Below are 21,719 nucleotides of genomic sequence, written 5' to 3'. Positions count from 1 at the left end.
AAGCTGTATCTGCAGGGGCATCGCCCAGTCCACTTACAGGGTGGGCTGAAAGCTGTACCAGTGCCAGGAATGTGCAAATTTTTTGGCATGGGGCTACCAGGATTTTTTCAGACCTGGGAGCAATACCTTCTCATATGTCTGTCCAGTTGCTAGCCCTGGAGACAGGCAGGAGCCTTGCATGGCATACACCAGTATAATATTCTGTTTGGACAGTGATATCAATATCATGGTGCACATGCTCCAGAAAGAGAGTTAAAAAGAGCAAATGAAAGATTAAGTGGGAAGCCCTTGAAAGCTGTATTTTAAAGCTCCAGTATTACTATTACCATTAAAATTTAAAGTGACAGAGGCCTAAGTATGAGCAGTTATTTTATTATATAAAATTACTTTTTTTTGGCCTTTGTAAAGTCCTCATTTTTGCTTTGCCATCACTGCCATAGGATCTGTCTTTATGGCTTCTGGCATCAGCAGGATCCTGAGCCACCCAATGAGGAATGGATGAAAAGGGCAGAAAGGCTTGAAGCCTCATGGCAAATAGCAAAACAGATTCAGCCAAGTGGTCTAGCCTGCTCTCGTGGTAATATTAGACAACGCTTCAGTACCTGAAGGAGCACCCCAAACCTGCCTTTGACACTTAAAGTGGCACCTGGGGGCTGAGAAGACAGTGAGTACATTTTTAAGAAGATAAAAAAGGATGGGTGAGATAGGAGAACTTTTCTGACAGACAAGTGAGTTGATAATTGTAATTGCATTCTTCACAATTTTGATGCAAAAATTTGCTGGTTGTTCATGCAACAAACATTCAGTATACACAATTAGCATTCACTATACCTCATAAGACTGTCTGCTCAAATAAAAAAAAAATTCTTCTGTATCTTTATTTGGCTGGTACTACACAGACTACTTCAGATCGATAGGTTATGCCATCTTTAAAACCTTACAAATGATGTGCTTGCAGTAGTCTTATAATATTGGTAAATTTTTCTTAGTGTCTGGCATGATGAGATGCCATGAAGGCCTGAGCTTTCTCATGAGAAGGAAGGTACTGCTTTCTGGGAACAGGGAAAATTTTCATACAGAATGTCTTTGAAAAGTATCAGAGTTGTGCAGCCTTTCACACAAGGATTTCCAAAAGTGAAAGTGACATTTGGCCCACAGGTAGCAGAACTGTAGTCTAAAAATTCAGGAAAGTAGACCTGTCCTGATATCAGCCAGACCATTCAATGTGCAACAATTCAGTTCAGTTTAGTTTGGTTTTTTCCACATTATTAATGCAATTCCAGTTGCAGAACAATGAATCCAGTTTTCAGATGAGATTAGACACACCTGAATAATGTGGGAAATCCCTAATAAATGCCCAGATAGAAAGAAAATCAGAGCACTCTTTTCAAATCTGACAGAAACAATTATTTCTCCTTATAAGTGATATCAGAATATTAGGGTATTTTTCCTAGCCACCTGTCAAGCAGCTGCACGTAAGACCATGACATATGATTCTCACCTTCAGCAATGTTGTTGAGGGAATATAAGATACTTTCCATACACTGATCATCATCAGCCCAAACATTTTTCATTTTTAATCCTGCATTTAATCAAAATGGAAGTTATCAGAAGAAAATATCAGAGAACTTGTTCAGACCACACTTGAGAACATTCACCAAGAGGGGTGTAAAGAAGAGGTAAAAGGATGTTCTCTTTGAAGGTACTTCTGGGGCAGAGCAGAAAATGATTTCAAGAGCAGAAGATACAAATACACCTTGCCAGTTCACTCTTTTTAATGGTCATAAGTATCTGTGTTACAAAAGAAAGCTACAAAACAATGCAGGGAGACAAACTAGTGATGCAGTCAAGCTTTTACCTGCCTACTCCCCAGAGCAGAAATTAAAGCTATTAGTGAAAAAGGTTATTAATTTTCAGCTGGTAGGCCATTGTCAGCAGTTGCTTTCTACAATACTGGCAAGCTCAGTATTTGCTTGCTCATGCACTACTTGAAATATTTGAAGTGGGACACTGTGCAGCAGCTAGAGGACAGCATCCCTCTGTGCTCAGTACTGTACAAACACAGGATCAACACATCAAGACATCTCTGTGTCTAGGAGATTACAATGCAGGGAACTGACTGGTGATATTTCATTGTCCAGGCCAAACTGGCCGTGATGCTGAACCCTAGAGGAAAAATTCATCACTTATGTCACTCCAACTGTACCTGTATGCTGATACCAATATGTATGTTGTTCTGAGCTTGACCTGGCCTGGGCTGGGTCTTGCACTTGAAGGAAAGACCCACCATATGTCATCACCAAAGAGTTTGCTCCCAGCACCATCCTTGCAGCTGGATGTATACTGGAGCTAAGTGACCCTTGGGATTCAGCCCAAAGCTTTGCTGCAAAAACAGGTGAAGGCTGGGCCCAAAGAAGGCTATTTAGTGTTGATTTAGCAGTACTGGTGAAATCATTCAAGGAGGGACACATGATCTGTGCAGATGGACAAAGCAATGGCCAAAGCTGTGATCTGCTGTCAGATTGAAAGAAAAAGAATTATCTTATGCACTGTAGATACTTTTCACCTGTTTTAATTTTTAATAGAAATGTTCCTCTTTAAGTGCTATGAGCAATACAAGTTTAATGTGAACTTAGAGGACACCATGCAACACAAGTATAATTGACTCGCTATAATCACTCTTTAGATATTTTTTTCTCTTTTTCTTAGTCTTAATATTTCATTCTTAATGGAATCAGAAAATGACAGAGAGCTGGAATGTGACATAACTGTCAACTAATGTGAATTCAACCTAGTAGCCAATATTGAAATTGGATTTGAATTACTGCATAAGTAATTGCAGGTTAGAAAACTGGAATCAAAGAGCCATGGTAAGACATTAACCACCTGCAGGTCATAGGCAAAGGAAACCAGAAATAGTGTTTACAGAGGTCAAAGGTTTACATTTTTAAGTATCACTGTATTGGGGAACAGAGGTAACTTTTTATGTTTGTGACATTGCTCTGTAAAATTTGAGTTTGTTTTACATGCAGGTTTGGTATCTTTCCACTAACTGGTCTTACAACTGAAAAACCATATGAACATTATTTACACTGAACACTCGAACTGTTGGTCTGATACTAACTACTTTTTAAGCACAAAGTAGCTTACTTTCATCTTCTCTCTCTGCTTGTGCTGCTTTTCCCCATCAGTAGTAAGCAATGAGGAAAGCTGCAACGTCCTATAGTGACAATAACACATCTTCCCCTTAATTACAGGTTTATGTGGTTTGTCAAAGTCCATCATCTGAATGGGTAAGATTAAATTCCATGACTGCTGAATTGGACATACTTTGAGCTGAAATAAAAGTGGCGAGGTCTCTGCTTTTTAGGACTCCTAGTAGAAATGTTGGTGTGTTATGGAAAGGTAGTGTTACTATCGTCTGTGGTGTTTTCTGGACTTTCAAACTGTGAAAACAGGTGAGAAACAATATTTGCTCTATCAACCAGACTAAAGTTCATAAAACTAATGTAACTGGGAAAAGAACATTACAATTTAAAAAAATGTGGGCCCAGTCCCAGTTTTAGGGAGTAGATAAGGGGAGTTGAAATAATCACATCCTCACACAGGAAAATGAAAAATGTTATATATTTCATATAAAACTCCCAAAGAGATTATTTTTCTCTTAAAAAGATCTCAGACCCAGAAGCTCTCCTATCTCTTTAAGCTTGTAATTTCTCTTTCTGACCAAAGTTTTTAGTCAGAAAAGACAGAAAAAACTTTGTAATTTTTTACCTCTTTTGTAAAGAAGTATGGCTTCACAACTGTTTCTTGATCCTGCAAACAGGTCTGATTAAATGCATAGGAAGAATATTACTTGGTAATTTTGGGTATTAGTCCTTACCCACAACAGCGTGAAACAGAAAAGTAGGGGATCTGCTTCATAGCAGTCTGGATCTGTTGTTCTATTTTCAGCTTTAGTAACAACGTTTTGTTATTCATGAAAATGACATTAATTTTTTTCTGTATTTCAGTGTGTTCACCTTAAAACAATTGTATTAATAATAATTTTCCATTGCAGAACAATGCTAGAACTACTGACTTATATAAGCAAAGTGTTTTGAGATGCTCTTAGGAAAGGAGGTAGAGAAAAGGAAGGTTGTACAAGAAGATAGCTGGCAAGAAACAGGCAAGAAACACCAGCTTATGGTACCACCACCACCTGTGATGCCATCATCTCACAGTACACCCTTTTCTCCTTTCAATTCACACATCTTAGCCCATACCTTATAAAAATATTTGAACAGATGCAAAGGTGAACATGGCCCTCAGAACTTTCTTCAAGGGAAAATGTTTCCTTGTGAAGAAAACTTATTAATAGTCAAAGTAATGATGGAATCAGCATTTGGGACAGCTCCAAAACCACCTACTCAAACTCACAAGGAAGAGAGTTAGACACAGATCCTGGTAGCATAATTAGTATTTCCTCTGGTTTGGCTCTTATTTCTGTTCACATCTATTGAAGGCAAAAAAAAAAAGTTTGCAAGCTGTGATTGTGTTCCCCAGCAAAGCTGATTTCCACTTTGCAGGAGATTTTAGTTTCTCTTATGTCCACTATCAGGCTGACAAAACCAAATGACAACTTCTAATTCCAATTTCCCTTTGTTGACATCACCAGCAGATACAAATTTGGGAAAGCTGCTTACATAATTTGATTCAATTGGTATGCTGGTGTTGTCCCTGGGCTCAAGAATTTGTGTAACTATGCATCCTAGCTTCTCACTGTCCTTTCAGGAAGTGAGAGGAGACTGGAAAGAAAAGAAATTTTTAACGTATTCATCTACTTCCTTCTTTCTGTGCAGTCTTTTCTGCCTGATATATAGAAAACTAGGGTGTGTGCCAGTTAACACCTTTGTGAACAACAAAAAATGTCTGTATATATGAGATAAGCAGGTGGACACTAATCATGTTTTGAGTTTATGTTTTGTGTATGCTTCTTCTTGACCCTATTCCTCCCTTCATTCTTTAATTTGTAGAAGCATGTAACACACAAAGAGCACTCACACAGCCAGCCTCCCAGTGCATATGGTGTAGAAGAGAATGAAGAACTAATCACTAAAACACCTTCCATTTAGTAGTGTTTGTATTTAGGAATACCTTTTCGGCACACTGACAACAACATTGTCAGGCACGAAAGAAACTTACACAAATCCATTTCAGTTTGGCCTAATTTCTGAGAATTAAGTGTGTATTAAAGACTCTGAAAAATCCTCCCTTAAACTTAATTGAGAAAGGACACAAGACACACTTCTATAAATATAAGCATATGTTGTTGCTGATGAACACATTTTGAATTTTGCGTATTTGATTGGCATCAAAAAAGAGGAAGAGACACATGCTGCTATGTGACTTCCATTGTAGCATCAGTATCATACCCTCCACTTCTTCAGATATGAAAGGTAGTTCAGGCTGGTTTTTGTAAACATATAGGTGGGTGGTATCTGTGCTGATATTTTGCTGTATGACTGAATTACATAAGGAGCAGCTCCTAGCTGCTGATGGGGTGTTGCTGCATATGCCAGCTCCACCCATGCATGGCTCTCACTGGAGGAAGCAAGAAGCATCAGAAGGTCTCAGAACAGAAAACTGGGAATGGGAGCATACTTGCTCAATGCATTTAAGGGGATTTAGTAGCTTTCATCACAAACTTAATCATATACCTTGTTTTATTGCAATAGTGGAAACCTTGTAGTAAGTTAAATTGTCAGATATGGTGAAACTATCACAGATCTGTCCATAGACACCCAACTGAAGGTGGCACAGAGGACTGCAACCATACACTGCAAGATGGACACACAATGGGGAAAAGGAAAGAAAAATTCTCCATCCCTTACTCTCTCAACCCACTATGCATAACCTCCCATAGCTTGAAGCAAGACAAGAAAGTCAGCATTTCGCACCCTCCAACAGCTTTGACATGACAGGTATGGTATTTTCTTACCCACAGAATTGCCAAGGAAATCCGCCCTAGCAAAAGTGCAAAAGTTTTCAGTATAAGGAGGTGGGGTGCAAAAACTGGCTTCTAGGCAAAGGTTGAAATGACTCAATCTGAAACAAAATGTAAAGCAATTACTGCCTGGAAAAAAAAAGATCATGCTGACATTTAAAGGCTGCTGTGATAGTATCTGTCCCTTCCCAGGCTGACATAAGCAGCCTTGATTTCATCCCAAAATGATTTTATTTTTGTTTGTTTGATATTTAGGATATCCTTTATTTGGATGTGGGGGGCAGCAGGATGGATTGCCTTATCTTAGCTTTTATGCTGAGAAATAATTGCCACCCCAGAAAGGTAATTACATACGCCATTGTTTATATGCATAATAGGCCTGGAAAAGCATGTTCTACAGATAGAAAAAAAAAAGAAAATCCTGCTTTCACATCAGGGTGGAACACTATGCAAAGTGACAGATTGCCACAAATAGCATTCAAACCCTTGCACAGTAGTGGTTGATTTTTCTTCTGGGGAAGAGGGGGAAGGGATGAAGGCTATGGAATAGGGTGGAAAGGGGGAAAAAAAGGAAGACAATTTTGTTCAACAGCCATAGTAACATTCACACGGGTTTTTACTATCTTGATTGCTGCTAAATGAACCTGATTTTTAAGTTGTTTTTAAAGTCACTGCCTCAAAGAGACATTTTCTGTTGTCATCTTGTGCAAATACCACTTCTCCTAAAGTGGCCTTAATTTAAATTGCTTTGAAAGCAGACCAGATAATCTGCTAGAATATGCTGTGGCATAATGCATCTCCCCTTTGTGCCCTTAGTACCACATAGAAAGTGAATTTAGCTCAGAAAAGGACAACTAGTCTCTTTTTCCCCCTTCCATCATAATACAATGAAAGAAAAAAACAAACAGTGTGCTGTGATGTCAAACCCATTTCAGATTTTTTTAAAATGCAAAATATGTATTTCTTCAAAATATTGAAAGTTTCAGGGCTGAACAAAGAAAGGAAATGCATATGTATTTCAATATTGAACCAAGCATTGTTAGGTGCTGAAGCAATTCATAGCAGGGCTATTCTCTGTGGCAGTGTCCAGCAAATTGCATGAGCTGCTTGTTAGGCTTGACAACAGTGTTTTACCTAACAAAGGCCTCAACAGTTCAGAGCAGCAGAGGAATGTCAAAATGAGCACATTTCACACACAGATGTGTGACCATTATAAGAAGATGCATAGGGTGGAGGGAAGAGGCTGGATGCTGGGAAGGCTAACAGTTAGCAGTAGGGACATGGCCCTACTGACCACATTTAATCAACCTTTCTGTAAACAATTCAACATTTTCATTGTTCTCTAAAAACTAATAAAGAGAAACAAGCACTTTTCATTCATCTTGAAGTAATTTCTGTCAGGTTTGAGCCCCTTGTGGCTTACAGCTTGTGCATTGCTAGCTGTGTGATACAACAACTATTTCAATTTATTTTACAAACTCTGGCCATTCACATGTCAGTTAGTACTCACCAAGCCAGCATCTGAAATTGTGCAGTTAATGAGTTTTACAACATTTCTATCAAGAGAAACTGTTTAGCATAACTGACTCTTAAGGAGTTATTATACCTCTAAAAATCCATTTTAAGGGGCATTATTTAAATAAAATAGAAAAACGGTTCACTGCCTTTTAAAGGGTCTACAAAAAAAGTCCATCAGATCCAGTGCAGTAATCCTCAGCTTAAAGCACTCTTGAGAGCACTTCTGGGAATTATCAGCATAATGAAATGTTTTGTGAAATGTCCAGATAGATTCCTCTACTCAACAATTTTACTGCACTATATTTATTTTCCCTCCAGTTTTTAAAGCAGTGAATACTTTTTTGAGGTGATGATTCTACATTGTGTAGATTAACTGAATGCATTTTTTTCAAGGCTGTAGTATAACTGAGGGGTTCAGTCTGTGTACCATCTAGAAACATTTGCACTGCAAAAAAAAAAGTCAAGCCCTTTATGTTATTCTCAGCTCTAAAAGGGTTAAATCACCATGAGGCTTATGCAGATTTGCATTTCTCTTGTAGTACATTTTTCTTATACTTAACAACTTTCTTATCCAGTGGCACCTATTAAATGCTATATTGAAAATAATTCTTAAGTTGCTCATAAGAGCTCATAAAACTAAAATTTATTCTGAACTGCTCTGAAAAGGAGAAATTTATGAATTTTAACTTAATTAATAGATACCTTTCAACTATGGCAACTAATGATCCAAAACTGCTAATACCTGGAGTCTACAATGGTAGAAACACTGCAGGATTTACATAAGTCAATCTCAGTATCTTAAACCACCTAATGGAGGTTAAACCACCCCATGTTAACAATTTAAATTAGTCAGCATTTCTGCGTAATATGAGCAGTGGTAAGGGAAAGATTATATTACGGTACAATTACAGATACAGTAGACACAGTATGCAGGTGTACGTATACAATACGCACACAGAGAGAGGCAACACATATGCAAGGTTTTATTTGTTCAGTAGGATAACAAAAATGGTAAAGGGTCTTGAGGGGAAGCTGTATGAGGAGCAGCTGAGGTCACTGTGTCTGTTCAGCTTGGAGGAGAGGAGACTGAGAGGAGATATCATTGCAGTCTACAGTTGCATCAGAGGAAGAGGAGGGGCAGGCACTGATCTCTTCTCTGTGATGACCCGGGGCAGGACCCAGGGAATGGCCCGAAGTTGTCTCAAAGGAGGTTTAAGTTGGATATTAGAAAAAGTTTCTTCACGCAGAAGGTGGTTGGGGACTAGAACAGGGTCCCCAGGGAAGTGTTCACAGCACCAAACCTGACAGAGTTCAAGCAGCCTCACAAAATTCAAGAAGGACCTCTTGGGCACATGGTGTGACACCTGGGGATGGTCTTGTGCAGGGCCAGAAGCTGGACTTCATGATCCTGATGGTCCTTTGCAACTCAATATATTCTGTGATTCTGGGATCAGTTGTATCCAGTTCCACTAAAAGTCTCAGTATTATGTGTCAGCCAAAAAAATTTGACTTAGTTCTTCAGAGGTTTTACACTCATTCTAAGACAGAGAGACTAACACCATGATTCCTTGAGATCTTTCAATAGATACTCAGTAACTTTCATGCACAAGACATCTAGACAATAATTTGTGGTCTTGGCGCCATCTCAGAGCAAAGGTATAACCTTTCCTGAAGGTATAAGCTTTCCACAATCACTGTAGGCAGTACTACAGCAGTAGTGCCAAAAAACCTGCCTCTCAGAATCTACTGAGACAGAAATGCATGTAGTATAACTTCCTGACTGGTAAATCTATGATTGATCAACTATACTAAGTGAGATAATGGGCACTTTCCTAGATACAGCTCAGTTTTGTAAGATGTCAAACATTTGGGCACTGTCTGTACATATTAAGTTTTAAGCAGTCACTGGCAGAGCTGGCTAAAGCAATGGGCTTTTTTAATGACTGAAATCTTTATTGGAGTGGTGTCATGCTCCTTAGGACCCTGCTTAATGCCTTGGTATAGCAAAACACATAAAGCAGAAGAAAAAGGAGAGTGCTTTAAAAATATGCTCAAATTTATGTTAGAATCAGTGGAAAACTTAACTACACTTAAATAATGTATGAATGGTTCTGCTACTGAAAGGCAGGGAGAGATGAAAGCCATCAGATTTCCAGATGCTAAAAATTTTGGATGGTGAAACTTGACAGCACCAGCTGTACAAAAAAAAATTGTGTCCAGGTCTAGAGAGAAAACTAAGGAGGAACAGACAGAAGTGGATTTTGAAAGACTGATCACACAGGCAAACCAACTAAAGGAACAAAGGAGTGAGCTGAACTTAATTCTAGTGACTCTTTACAATTGTATATGTTCACGCTTAGTTGTTAGCTTTCTGTGTGGTCAACCAGTAGATGCTGCAGTGGGAGCACTAAAGGTCTGCTGGTGAGAGGTAGAAATTAGGATAGGATACTCTTCACAGTCCTCCCATATTTATAGGATATGACTTCTCTTTATAAACCCTACTTCTTTCTGCTTCTTGTCCTGAAGAGAGTTTTGATAGGAAATTCAGAGCTGCATTGTCAATCAAAGGCAACAGAAGGAGGTCTGAAGTAAAAGAAAGAATGTGTAAGACCTCTTCTGCTGTGTGCTGAGGAGATGCATAAGAGGCAAACACTTAAGTGGATAGGAGGTGACTTGACTGCAATCATATATTTTAGCACAGTTAATTACTGTCATGCATTTCCCATGAGTTTAACTAGTATGGCAGCAGGATTTTTTGTCACCTGATTATTTATACATAAGGTTGACCAAAATGGAAGCAAATATTTTTTGACCACGCACAGAGATTTTTTGTTCTGGACTGAAGGTCTTTCTGTTTTGGGGAAACATCTATGTAAAATGGCAAAAAAAAAAAAAAAAAAAAGATGAGTTTTATGTTTGATGGATTTATTTGTGGCAAATAAAAAGTCCATAACTGATTTTTTTTGTGTGACCAAAGACTTGATGCTTGCTCCACTGATTTTTCATTTGTTCATACAGGTCCAACTTTTTGCCCAGGAGTTGTTTCATTTTTCTCTTTTCTAAAAGGCCTTGTTTTGCCCCTGCAAGTAACATGCACATCTAATTTACAGGACATTCTTACAGGTCTTGGAGATACACAGGCTTGAAAGGGTCTAAGCTGGGGTGCAGACAAACTTTGACTATTCCTTTCTGCATGCCTGTGTGGGGTAAAGTCCCTACAAATTAGCTGTGGGTGGGAAGCACCTGGTTCATTAACTATTCATTAGCTACTGAGAACTAGCTTGGCTATCCTTCAGCCCACACTGAAGTCTACTGAAGTTTGGACATCTCAAAGCTCTAAAATATGAGAGAATATTATTATTTTAATCCTGTACCTACAGGAGCAGCCAGTCTTTTGGTCCATATTCCTCTGCACTGTTGGGCTAGCTGTTTTCTGTTCTACTTCCAGAAAAACACTTCCATTATAAGGAGGCATGGTCAGTTGGGGAGCATGGTCAGTAGAAGGCTCCATAAGTGTGCTCTACCTCTCTAGGGAAACTGTTGTCCTTGTTAAGACTTTTCCCCTTCAGTGAAGGCTTATGAATGTTTTGCAACACCATGACTGAATTAAAAGAATAATGTTAATGGCAAGCAAAATTATTGAGACACCATAATTTAAGCTTAGGTAGACAAGTCTTCAAATTATAATTTAAAACCATTAAATATCATAGAGAAATAACTCAAATCTGAACACATGCAACATCAAAGCTAATACTGCATCGTGAAGAAGACATCTATATTCACAGTTTCTGTCCCTAAGTTGGTGACAACCTGAACGCCAAACTCCTTCACATTAAGTGGAGCTATGTATCAGGATAATGAGATGCAAGTGCACATCTGTGTGGTACCATGACTAATAATATCAACAAGCTTTGTTTTAAATACTACTGACCTTTGATAGGGAGAAGTACAACATGACGAAGAAAAAGTGGGAAAATTGCATAAAAAAATCAAACGCTTTCTTTCAGCTAGTCTTTTACATAATGCCAGGTGACTTAGGCTGGATTTCCTTGACCTTTTGGGACATGATGACGCAGTTATTGGTAGTGAGCGAAAATTTCATTCACAGACTTTTAACACAGGCTCTCCAGCCTGTGAAATTGAGTCTGGTTGATATAATAATCTCTGTTAGAGCTGGACATGCAGTCCACCTCTATTACTCCCACAGATGCATATAAAAATTAAGACATTACAGCAAGATTAGCCTTTGTTGTTTTACCCTGGCTTCAAGAAACAGAGATTTTTTTTTGGTCATGGAAAGGTTATGCACATGTCCAAGTAAGTTTGAACTCATTAGGTAATTCCAGCTGATTTTCTAAGGGAATGGAAGGGATTGGGAACCTAACAGCAGAGCAAGAAACTCTGCACCGTATTTCACAGTGGTCAGGTATATTCAAATGACACATGTGGCAGGTTCTTTCCTATCCCACTGACTTATTAATATCAATGCAAATTGCCAGGTATTCTCCCATTTGTTTCTGAATAATTTCTGGATCACTCATTTTGCCCATGGTCCCTTCACTTTCTCTTCTTCTTTTCAGCCAAGTCAAGCACAACTCAACAAAAAGACTAGTTTCAGCCTCATGCTATCAGTTGCTGTAAAATGCAAGATTAAGCTTGCACAAAAAATCTTGCTACTTCATAGGCATGGTGGTCTGCTTACTTTTAAAAGGAGGGGATAAAAGGATACATAACTCCCCATACTTCTGTAACCAGTTGCACCAACCACAGACAGCAGAAATAATGTGTCGTTACCACTTATAAAAAAAGAGTTCATGAATGCAACACAGGCTGTTGGAACCTGTTGAAACCACCCTAAAAATATACCAAAAAATGAGCACAGTGGATTCTACATTACAGGATGAAGAGGTGGGGGAGTAGTAGAAAGAAGAAGAAGAAGAAGCAGCAGAAGAAGAAGAAGATGAAGAAGAAGAAGAGGAAGAAGAAGAAGAAGAAGAAGCATTGGAGTCTACCTTGAGAACCTGGAAGCTGGAACTTTGGAAAAGATCAACACCTCAGTTAACACAAAATGTGCAGAGCAATGTTAGGAAAACTTCTCTGAGATACAGTGATGTAGTACAAACCCTCCTCTGCCATCAGCTGCTTTTGGGTGATTTGTGGTGGATTGGACATCATTAGGCAGTCCTGGAGTGGGGTCAGCCCTGCAAGAACTGTCAGAAATGGAGTTGGGTGGAGGAGCAAAACTGAGGCTTACATGTTGTGCTTTAATAGATTTCTGTCATCAAAGTCATCCTGGTGCGTGAGAAGCTTTTGACAGCACACTGACAAGGAGATTGAGCCACATATTTCTGAGATAGACCAGAGTCTTTGTCACCTCTGTCACACTGGGACTGCTGAGATACATTTCCTCAGGGAGGGGAACACTCTGTTTGTTTGGTCACAGCCATTTTCTTCAACTAAACTAGTATTTCTGCTTTCAGTGAGTGCAGGATTCACATGCTTTCATTTCTCTGTGGGGAATTTTCTTCATATGAATTACAATGGCATGACTGATACAGTGATTTTCTTGGGAAGGTTTGCAGTAGGTTTGCAAGTCAGACAGAAGCCCCAGCTAGCAATCACTTGAGCAACAAATAATAACTTTAATGTCCTGGAATGCTAGTTCTTGATGTTTCAGGAGTAGCTTTTATTTATCATTCTGTATGTCACCTACATATCTCAGATGATAGTGTTAGCTGTTCTATACAGATGAATTGCAAAACTAAGAGTCTTGCACTTCAAGCAGATATTTTGGCATTGAGAAATCCACAACATCTTCAAAGTAAAAATTTTAAACAGAAGAGAGTATGGACGCTTAGCTTGACATTGTTCCCATCTTATAGTCAGTCAAAGCCTATAATCACAGTCACATTGTGCCATTGCTCATTGAAAAATTCTGTTCTCTGGGACCTAATCTAAAGCTGGGAAGGTATCTATTCCTGTGCTCCTGAAGAAGCTATGATGTGAGCAGCATCAACAGGAAGTGCAAGGGGGTGTAGGATCTACCACTCATTGCCCAGTTACAGAAGTTCACACTAAATAATCAGATGAACTGAGGCAGATGTCTCAAGTGCTCTGATCACATCAAAGCAGGCACATATTATTGACTTCAGTGGTTTTGGACCAAATTCCTTCTTCTCTGTCAGTAGAAATATGAAAATGGGTAATTTAGTAGCCTCCTAATGACCTATGATCTTTACTGTTCCCAGACAGAAGAGAGAAAAAGGGAGTAGAAAGATTTCCTGCAAATCATTTGTAAGCGTGTTGTCTTCACTCTAACAAGTCCTTGCAGTATTTCATATGCTTTCGAACTAGTTCAGCTGAGGAAAAAATATGTATTTACAAGATTCACCTGTGGCTTACTAACATGGGAACTGAGTCTATGTGTTAGAGCTTGAGAAACAGACCAAATTCAGGTTTCAACATTTCATAGATAGGTACTTCACAGAGGTAACCACAACACAAAATGTCAGGAAAACCCAAGAAGCAGACAAAATCAAATAGTGATTCATTCTGTTAAAACAAGTGACTTAAGTGACTTGTAGTATGCTTTTTTTTTTTTTTTTTTTTTTTTGGTGTAATTCCATTTGTAAGGCCAAAAAATAGGCCTTTCAAAAATAGGGAAAAAATTGCCCCTTCAAATGGTAGTACATAGATCTGTGACACAGGGCTGTCTTAAAAGTGATTTGCCCAGTTGTCTTGGATATGTATTCCAGCTGTACACTGAACTACTCACAGATGCAAGATATGCTACAAATTTATCACACCATATGGTTCTGTGATGCTGTAAGTACTTATTAATGCAAGTTTTTTTTTTTATGACCTCTCAAAGAAATAGGACTTTCTTAAACATCTTGATGTTTTACAGAAATACTTTAGATCTGTCCATGTATAAAATGTGCATCCGTTTGCCTGATTTATTTTACATCTATTTTATTAAAATGATGTGAATGCTTCATGTACATTCTTAAAGAAATATATTCTGTGTTTATATAATTTATCAACTTAATTAATATATTAAATTTTGTATTATAAGCTTTATTAAGCTTATAAAATGATAATTTAATTTTAAAATGGCAGTTGCACTAGTGTACCTATTGTTCAACTTAAGACAGTGCAGAAAATAGTATACATCTAAAAAGTCATGGGGCAGCAACCAAATGTGAATTGATTTATGAAGTAACCCTTTTTAAAAATTACAGCTGGCTTTCTAATTATCTCTGTGTTAGATGCTAGATACAGTTAAATATTGTTTACCACAGAATAGGTCCACTCAGGGTGTAAAAGGTGAATGTTTGGCTTTCTCAAAGTCCTGTGCAATAATTCCTATACAAACTCTGAAAATGGAACTGATAATATGTCAATGATTACAATACAAAAAAATTAAATATTACAGCTAATTTTCTTACTGAAATCTAATCCAGGGATTAGCAACAATGGGAAATCTGTTTTATTTGCATTTAATTTGTACCTTCACACTATTATCTCCCATGTTTTAGTTTCAGGAAATGTGGTTCAGGCTATTATAACCACATTTCATGCTGCAGTTGCACTGTTATTTGAGCTCTATGCTAGGAAATGACTTACTGAAAAAATAAAGCCAGCATACTTTATTTTAATTATACTAGAGCTGTGTCTAAGTACAAAAAAATAGTACAGCATATATTTAATATGGAGCATGGATTAACAGTTTTATGAGACATAAAATCTATTTATATCATTTTCTATTTACAAATCAGTTATATATCTTTCAACAAAACAAATGCCTATAGTGTAAAAATGAATAAGGAGAACATCAAACTAGCAATCATGTAAGCAGTACATAACATCTTAATTGGCCTGGAATGCTGGAGCTTGATTTTTTTGGAACTAGGTTTTATTTATTGATCTATATGGCATATTTATCTTTCCAGTGATTTGTACAAGTCTATACCCTTTCCCCAATATTAGATCCATGTATGGCTTTATACTGCAAATGCCATTTTGGGAAATAGCTAAGTAGGAGAAGAATTGTTGCTTCTGGAAAAGCCATCCATTTAAAAACTTTCACTGAGGCAAGAATAACTTCATAGTTTTTACACTATGTCTTCTGATAAAAAAGAAGGGGGCAGAGAGAAAGGGAAGAAATGCTGCTATTATGCAGTTGCCACCCAACGAATGCTTCAACAGTCCGTTACTCTTTGCTGGTTTGGCAGTGACAAGAAAACAAGGAAGGATCCCCTGTGCACTGGAAAATGTCTTTTAAATGCTCCTGCCTATATTCCTTCTACCAGCGAGACTAGCAGGCAGAAATGGGTATGGTGGGCTTTATACATGGTCTGCAATCTCTGGATTTGGTTCTTCTCAGGAGTGTTTGTGCAGATTTGTTCTTAACATCCACACTGTATTTCAAGCCACACAGAACTTCACCTCACGCTTCGCACAATACCATGCAGCTGAGAACTGGCAAATTCAATCTTCCTCCACCAAGGTGTCTGCTGGGAAATTCTTCTTGCTGAAACATAGGTCTCAGCTTCTAAGTCAATATACTAGAGGAAGAGGGAAATTTATCAATGACTCTCTTCTTTCTTATAAAAATGTAGCTGAAAATGTCACTGTGAAGATACTGCTCAATTGCTTTGCTTAGGATTGTAAAAGTCTCATCCTTAAAACTGCTTCTGCTGTTGATGGCAGAAAAAAAAAAGTTTACAAACAGCACTGTTGCACTTGCCCATCTTCTGCTTTTATGAAAATGGTGATATAAACACAGAAAAGATTGTGCTCTGATAGCTGTCATTGCTCTAGTGTAACCTTAGCTGTCTGGAAATGAGCTAATTAAATTTTTTGGTGTGTCTTTTAGAGAATACATTTGCATTTGACATAATTAGTGGTAGGCAGATCCAGCTATATCCAGGGGGAATCTCAAGACAACTGCTTTGCTGACTATTAGTGCTTAATTTCTGAATGTCAAATCCCGCACATCTTAATTTCTAGAGAATAAGCTCAATTGAACTTGCTCCCCAGTTATGCAAAAACTGCTCAGATAAAACCAAGTGGACACGAATGTAATGAATGTGGTTATTAAATTGTTTCAATTGAAAGAACCCTATTCTTATACCATCATAATGGGAACAATTTATCCCCACTGATCAGCCTGTCTCTTTTTTCTGAGCTCTCTTTGATCTTGAAGCATATTGCACTGGTGTGTCCTATTGAAAAGCAAAACTGGGGCAATTTTAATGCTTTTGTACCTTACCAGTGCTCTATTTTTTCGTTGTTTAAAAATAGCTGTTAATTATAAGTGCAGTTTAAATGTCTCAAGTGACCCAGAAATGCAGGTTGGAATGAGACAGATTGTGTGTCTCATATAAAACAGATGTACTTTCACAGAGCATCCTGAATTCAGCCCTCAATACGTAACCTTCCCTAAGGTTATTTCAGTCAGGTATTGAGCTTGTCTAGCTTTTAGATATAAAATCCCACACATTTTGAACAATGAAGAGAAAACTTCATCTATATTTACCTCAAGAAGAAAAAGCCTCTTTTTCTGTGTGGGTGTATTTTGCTGCTGGTGGTTGATGGGATGAGGGCATTTCCCTTCGACTCTAGAGACTCAGGAGACTGTATACCTCATTTAATCTCCACCTCTTCTGCCTCTTAATGTAATAAACCTCATGCCTTAAAGAACCTTAAAGAACATTTAGTGGCAATAAACTTTCAGGAGATCATATTATTTTGACTGGATTAAGTAAAAATATGGCTGCACAAGTACCAGCCATACCTTCCAGATATAAAATTTCAAGCTTCTGTGTTTTGAGGGGCTCAAAGTAATTTTTTATTTTCTCTTCTGCCAGCAATTTCTTTTAATTTCAGTCTGTGATGATGAGGTTCATCAAGGGAAGTCTGAAAAGTAGGGTGCAAATAAATTAAGGCAAGACAATGATTTACTGGAGGGCCTGAACAAATCAGTTCTTTTATACGTCTATTTATTTATATGTTGTTAGACATATAAATGGACATTTCAATTCATGGACATTTCAATTCATTAACAGGACTTGGTTTCAACTTTCTGATTAGAATAGGCTGCCAAGTGCATTGAGTTTGCTGAGCTCTCCCACGTCCCTGAAGATCAGTGGTACACACTTCAAAGCCACCACCACTTCATGACACTGAATGAGCTAATGGTGAAGGAAACTAAGGATCAACCAAGCTTGGATTGTACATTGAGATCTCAGTCATTAGGAGAGACTGTCATCCAGCTAAGGGCTGGAAACTGCAGGAATAATTAGTCTGTGGCTGTGGAAGAACCTACCTGCTCTAGAGATGAGCAGCAAACCTGATCCACAAGAATATTTTAAAGCATTTTCTCTCTTTTTGGCTATTAAGTATAATATACATTTTTTTTCTCCATGTCAGCTAAGAATAAGGGGAAGAAAAACCCCAAAGAAAAAGGAGACAATAATCCTTCAGGATACCCAATTTCTTTGGCTATTAGAGTTTTTTCTTAAAAGACCTAGAATTTTATGGCTCATGTTCAGATGCATCCTCATGTATCAGATATACACACAATGAATAGAGAAAAACCCTCATTTGGTAGTGGGAACAAGTATACTACTATGTTTTCCACACTCTGGGAAATAATTTTCAATTCAATACTTGGAAAACTTCTCCTGAATATCAGAGGATGTTAAAAAAATATCATATATTGCAATACTGTGAGTTCAACTTCAAGAGAAGCAACAGACCTCACTGTTTTCTAACATCAGTCCCTCAAAGAGCTCATTGATTATATCTGCCCTTTGGAGCTTTCTATAACTTTTGTTATGGGAACAAGAATGCTTCCTTTAAATATTCCCACTTTTAACACTTAATGCTACCACACTAGAAAATGGCAGATTTGATAGTAGCTGGAATGATAGCACATATATATTGGAAATAAGAAAACTGACATCTGGAAAAATTTTTTATCAATTATCACTATCTTTCCACCTTTTGAGGACAATATTTTGGTGCATAAAGGATTATCAAGGCAGAGATGTGAAGAGAAAATTTACTATTAAAACTCCATGGGCTTTGTTTTAGCCGCTACATTTTCACATTGTTATTTTGTGAAGCACAAGGCAAGGACTGAGCCTCAGTTTAAACACCTGCAGGAGTTAACCACCCCTTTGACAAAGCAGTGCAAACTCAGACTCAAGTATATACTTAGAATTGAATGCTATCCTGATGTGGGATAGACACACACACTTAGAAGTCCTTCAGCAGCTAAAACTTTAATTTGAATTTAGATGAAAGTATTTTAACTGGACTCAATACTTTCTAAAGTGAGTTAAGCAGGGACAAATGTTCTGCTAGAACTGTGCTCAGTTCAAGAAAGCTTTATTTCAAGGTGATTTGGACCAACATTAATTTTTGTGCTTTAGTTTTAACTCTCTAATGGGTCACAGTGACTATGTTACTATACTAAAATGAATACATTTTGATATATTAAGTAACAACTGTTATGTGGTACTTCCTAGCCCCTCCCCAGCCTCCCCCCCTTCATGCCCCTACCTCTGCACACAAATGATAAGGCAATCAACTTAGGAAAGGTCTTCATATTTTGCTTTTCAAAGAAATTGGCAAACCAGAACATTTGTGTCTCTGAAATGAAAGAATAACTTTATAGAAGTTGAGTGGGTCACAACACATGAGGAAAAATCATGGAGCAATAACTCTCTAAGGAGGCAGAAGTCACAAAAACTTTTCTGAAATCCACGAAAAGACTGTACAGGTGATCTAAGTAATAAATAGGTAACAAAAGAAAGCAGATGGAAAGGTTAACAGGCAATGCAGCAGTGATAGAGGACTCTGCTGCTTTACGTCTACTTTCAGTCCCAAACTGGTTTCCATTGAACTGCTGAGCTGGTTTTATGGACTAGTAGTTCTATTCAGATTTGGAAAAGTTTGTGTAAATATACTGCGGTTTTGTGTTGGTAACATTAATTAGATGTTTTAAAAGTCTAAAAAGATAAAAAATGTTTAAGTAAATTCCTATTTGTTAGGTAAAAAATCCCACTGTGTCATTTTGCTTGCTGGGAATAGAACTGTTATGTTTTCTCCCCTTAGTTCAGACATAAAACAGAGCAGCTGTATTTTGCACATCAGACAGAAGATATACACCCATATAAATGCTTTCTATATTCAGTCTTTGCATTTGCTTACATGAACTGCAATGAGTGAACCTAAAATATCCCTCAGTTTCAGAGATGGATCTAATGATTTAAACATCTATGATCCCTCCAATGAATCCATCTTTCCACTCAGGATTAACAAAGCTTTTGCTGTCATTCTTTGTCTCATTTCAGACACTACATGACTGAGGGTCTTTGAAGGAGGTCCAGAGGAGTGGAGCAAGAACAAGGTCAGGGAAACATGATCCATAAAGAAACCCCAAAAGAAGCTGATCAGCCTCTAGAGGTGAAGACTGTCAACAGAAATGGTCACAATGCTCCCCTGCTGAAAATTCTGGTTCCAAAGAGCAGAGAGATTTATCCTCCCTAAGCTGAAAAATTCGTAGAAAAATTACTTATGGGATTGAGCTGCAGGAAAGTGCAATCAGGCTGGATGATGTACTTTTATGGGGTGATGGCTATGGAAAGACACTACAAGTAAAACATGCTGAGGTATTAAAGGCAGTTTACACAGAAATGCATTTGAAGTGTTTACAAAGCCTCTGAATTTTTTTTCTGTAACTAGTCTTTACATTTCCCTTCCCAGTAATTCATTGCATTTCTTCCTACTCTTAAGACTTCCAAATAAAGGTTTATTGTCTTCCACAAAACTGCATTTATCAGTGTGCTGCTCCTTTCCTCTCCTTCTCCTTCCGTTGCGCAGTTTTCATTACTTTGTGGCAGCAACACGTGGTGAGTTAATCAACAAGCCAAAAATAAGCTGAAAAACTATGATGTAAGGAGATAAATGTGATTTTTGGTGTTTATAAGTCTTTCATAATTAGCAATTTTTTGTTTTACATTCGGTGCTTAAATACAAACTTGACGATCCTAAAACTGATGCCAATCTTTCAACTGAAGTTATATTCATCTGAGTTTTGTAGTTGTAACTGCTTTATGCTATATTTTCCTAATGAGACTACTATTTTGCTTTTATTTTTTGCCCATAAGTTCCTTGGTGTGCAGTGATGAAAACCTTGGAGCCAATTTCATGCTTATGTTATGGTAATTCCAAAGCTGTTTCATGTAAACTGAACAAACTCTCCTTACGGGAGGTACAGAAATAGGATCCTTTCCAGACAGCGTCCTAATGGGCAAACTTCTTTTGTCTGCAATTCCTACTCTTTGCTTTCTTTGTCATACTTTGCCTCTTAGTCTGTACTTCAATGAATTTTATTCTTGGTGATGGACACACTTCAATAAAAATCAAAGCAAATATTTTTAATAAGGGTTTGCATAGTAGATAAGTTTTTTTTCACGGAGGAGGTCTTTCAATACAAGATGTAGAAGACAGATTTCAGATGGGGCAGGCTTCCCATCACCAAGCTATTGCAGAAACAGGAAGGAAAACCACCTCTTCATTGGCCCTGGAAAGAAAGAATATACATTACACACATTGGTTGGTTTGTATAGGCTGTTTGTTTGTTTGGCTTTTTTTTTTTTAAATTTAGATGCATGACTGAAATTCTGGTGATAATTACTCACATCCATAGAAATTCAAGGAACTGTAGCTGGAGCAAATACCTTTTAGGAGAAATCAAGTCAATGATTATCTGTTAACATGCTCAAACATTTTTGCCTCAGGCATTGGGTGGAGACCAAGTCAATGATTCTGTGACATGCTCTAATACAGAACCATACTGAACAACTGGACTTTGATCCAAAAAATATTTAGTTACATGCATATTTTTAAATTCTTATGTGAAATGGATTTATCTCATACTTCACAGTCCCATTTCCCGGGGTGTGTGCTTTGTGCTCCCACTTGTTGCATCCCATGGCCACTACCCGCACTGGTACCCAATTCAGTGCTATCATCCACAGATTTATCAGGTGGCATTTGTCATCATGAAGCGAGCTGTAGGCAGAACTGCCAAGAGGATGCTGCTTATTACATCTTTTGCTCTATTGGGTCTATTTGAGAGAAAAAGTATGGAAAAAAATCTTCAATAAGCTGCATAATTCTCCTGTAAATAATATTACAT

General features: G+C 37.8%; 1 long non-coding RNA gene across 2 annotated transcripts; it reads left to right on the top strand.

Moving 5' to 3' along the window:
- Positions 1-702: 702 nt before the first annotated feature.
- Positions 703-20,962, top strand: LOC139600495 (uncharacterized). 2 transcript variants are annotated; one of them, XR_011682571.1, is made up of 3 exons: positions 703-5,963; positions 6,242-6,328; positions 19,870-20,962. It is a non-coding gene; the product is annotated as an uncharacterized lncRNA (long non-coding RNA). The 2 variants fall into 2 exon arrangements; XR_011682570.1 differs by lacking the exon at positions 703-5,963 and having other exon boundaries at positions 5,977-6,328.
- Positions 20,963-21,719: the final 757 nt, after the last annotated feature.

This window comes from Agelaius tricolor, unplaced genomic scaffold, assembly GCF_023055355.1.
Source record: "Agelaius tricolor isolate 1412-34295 unplaced genomic scaffold, bAgeTri1.0.p SCAF_27, whole genome shotgun sequence".
Lineage (NCBI taxonomy): Eukaryota > Metazoa > Chordata > Aves > Passeriformes > Icteridae > Agelaius > Agelaius tricolor.
The sequence above is the reverse complement of the archived record's forward strand: the minus strand, read 5'-3'. Positions and strand labels throughout refer to the sequence as shown.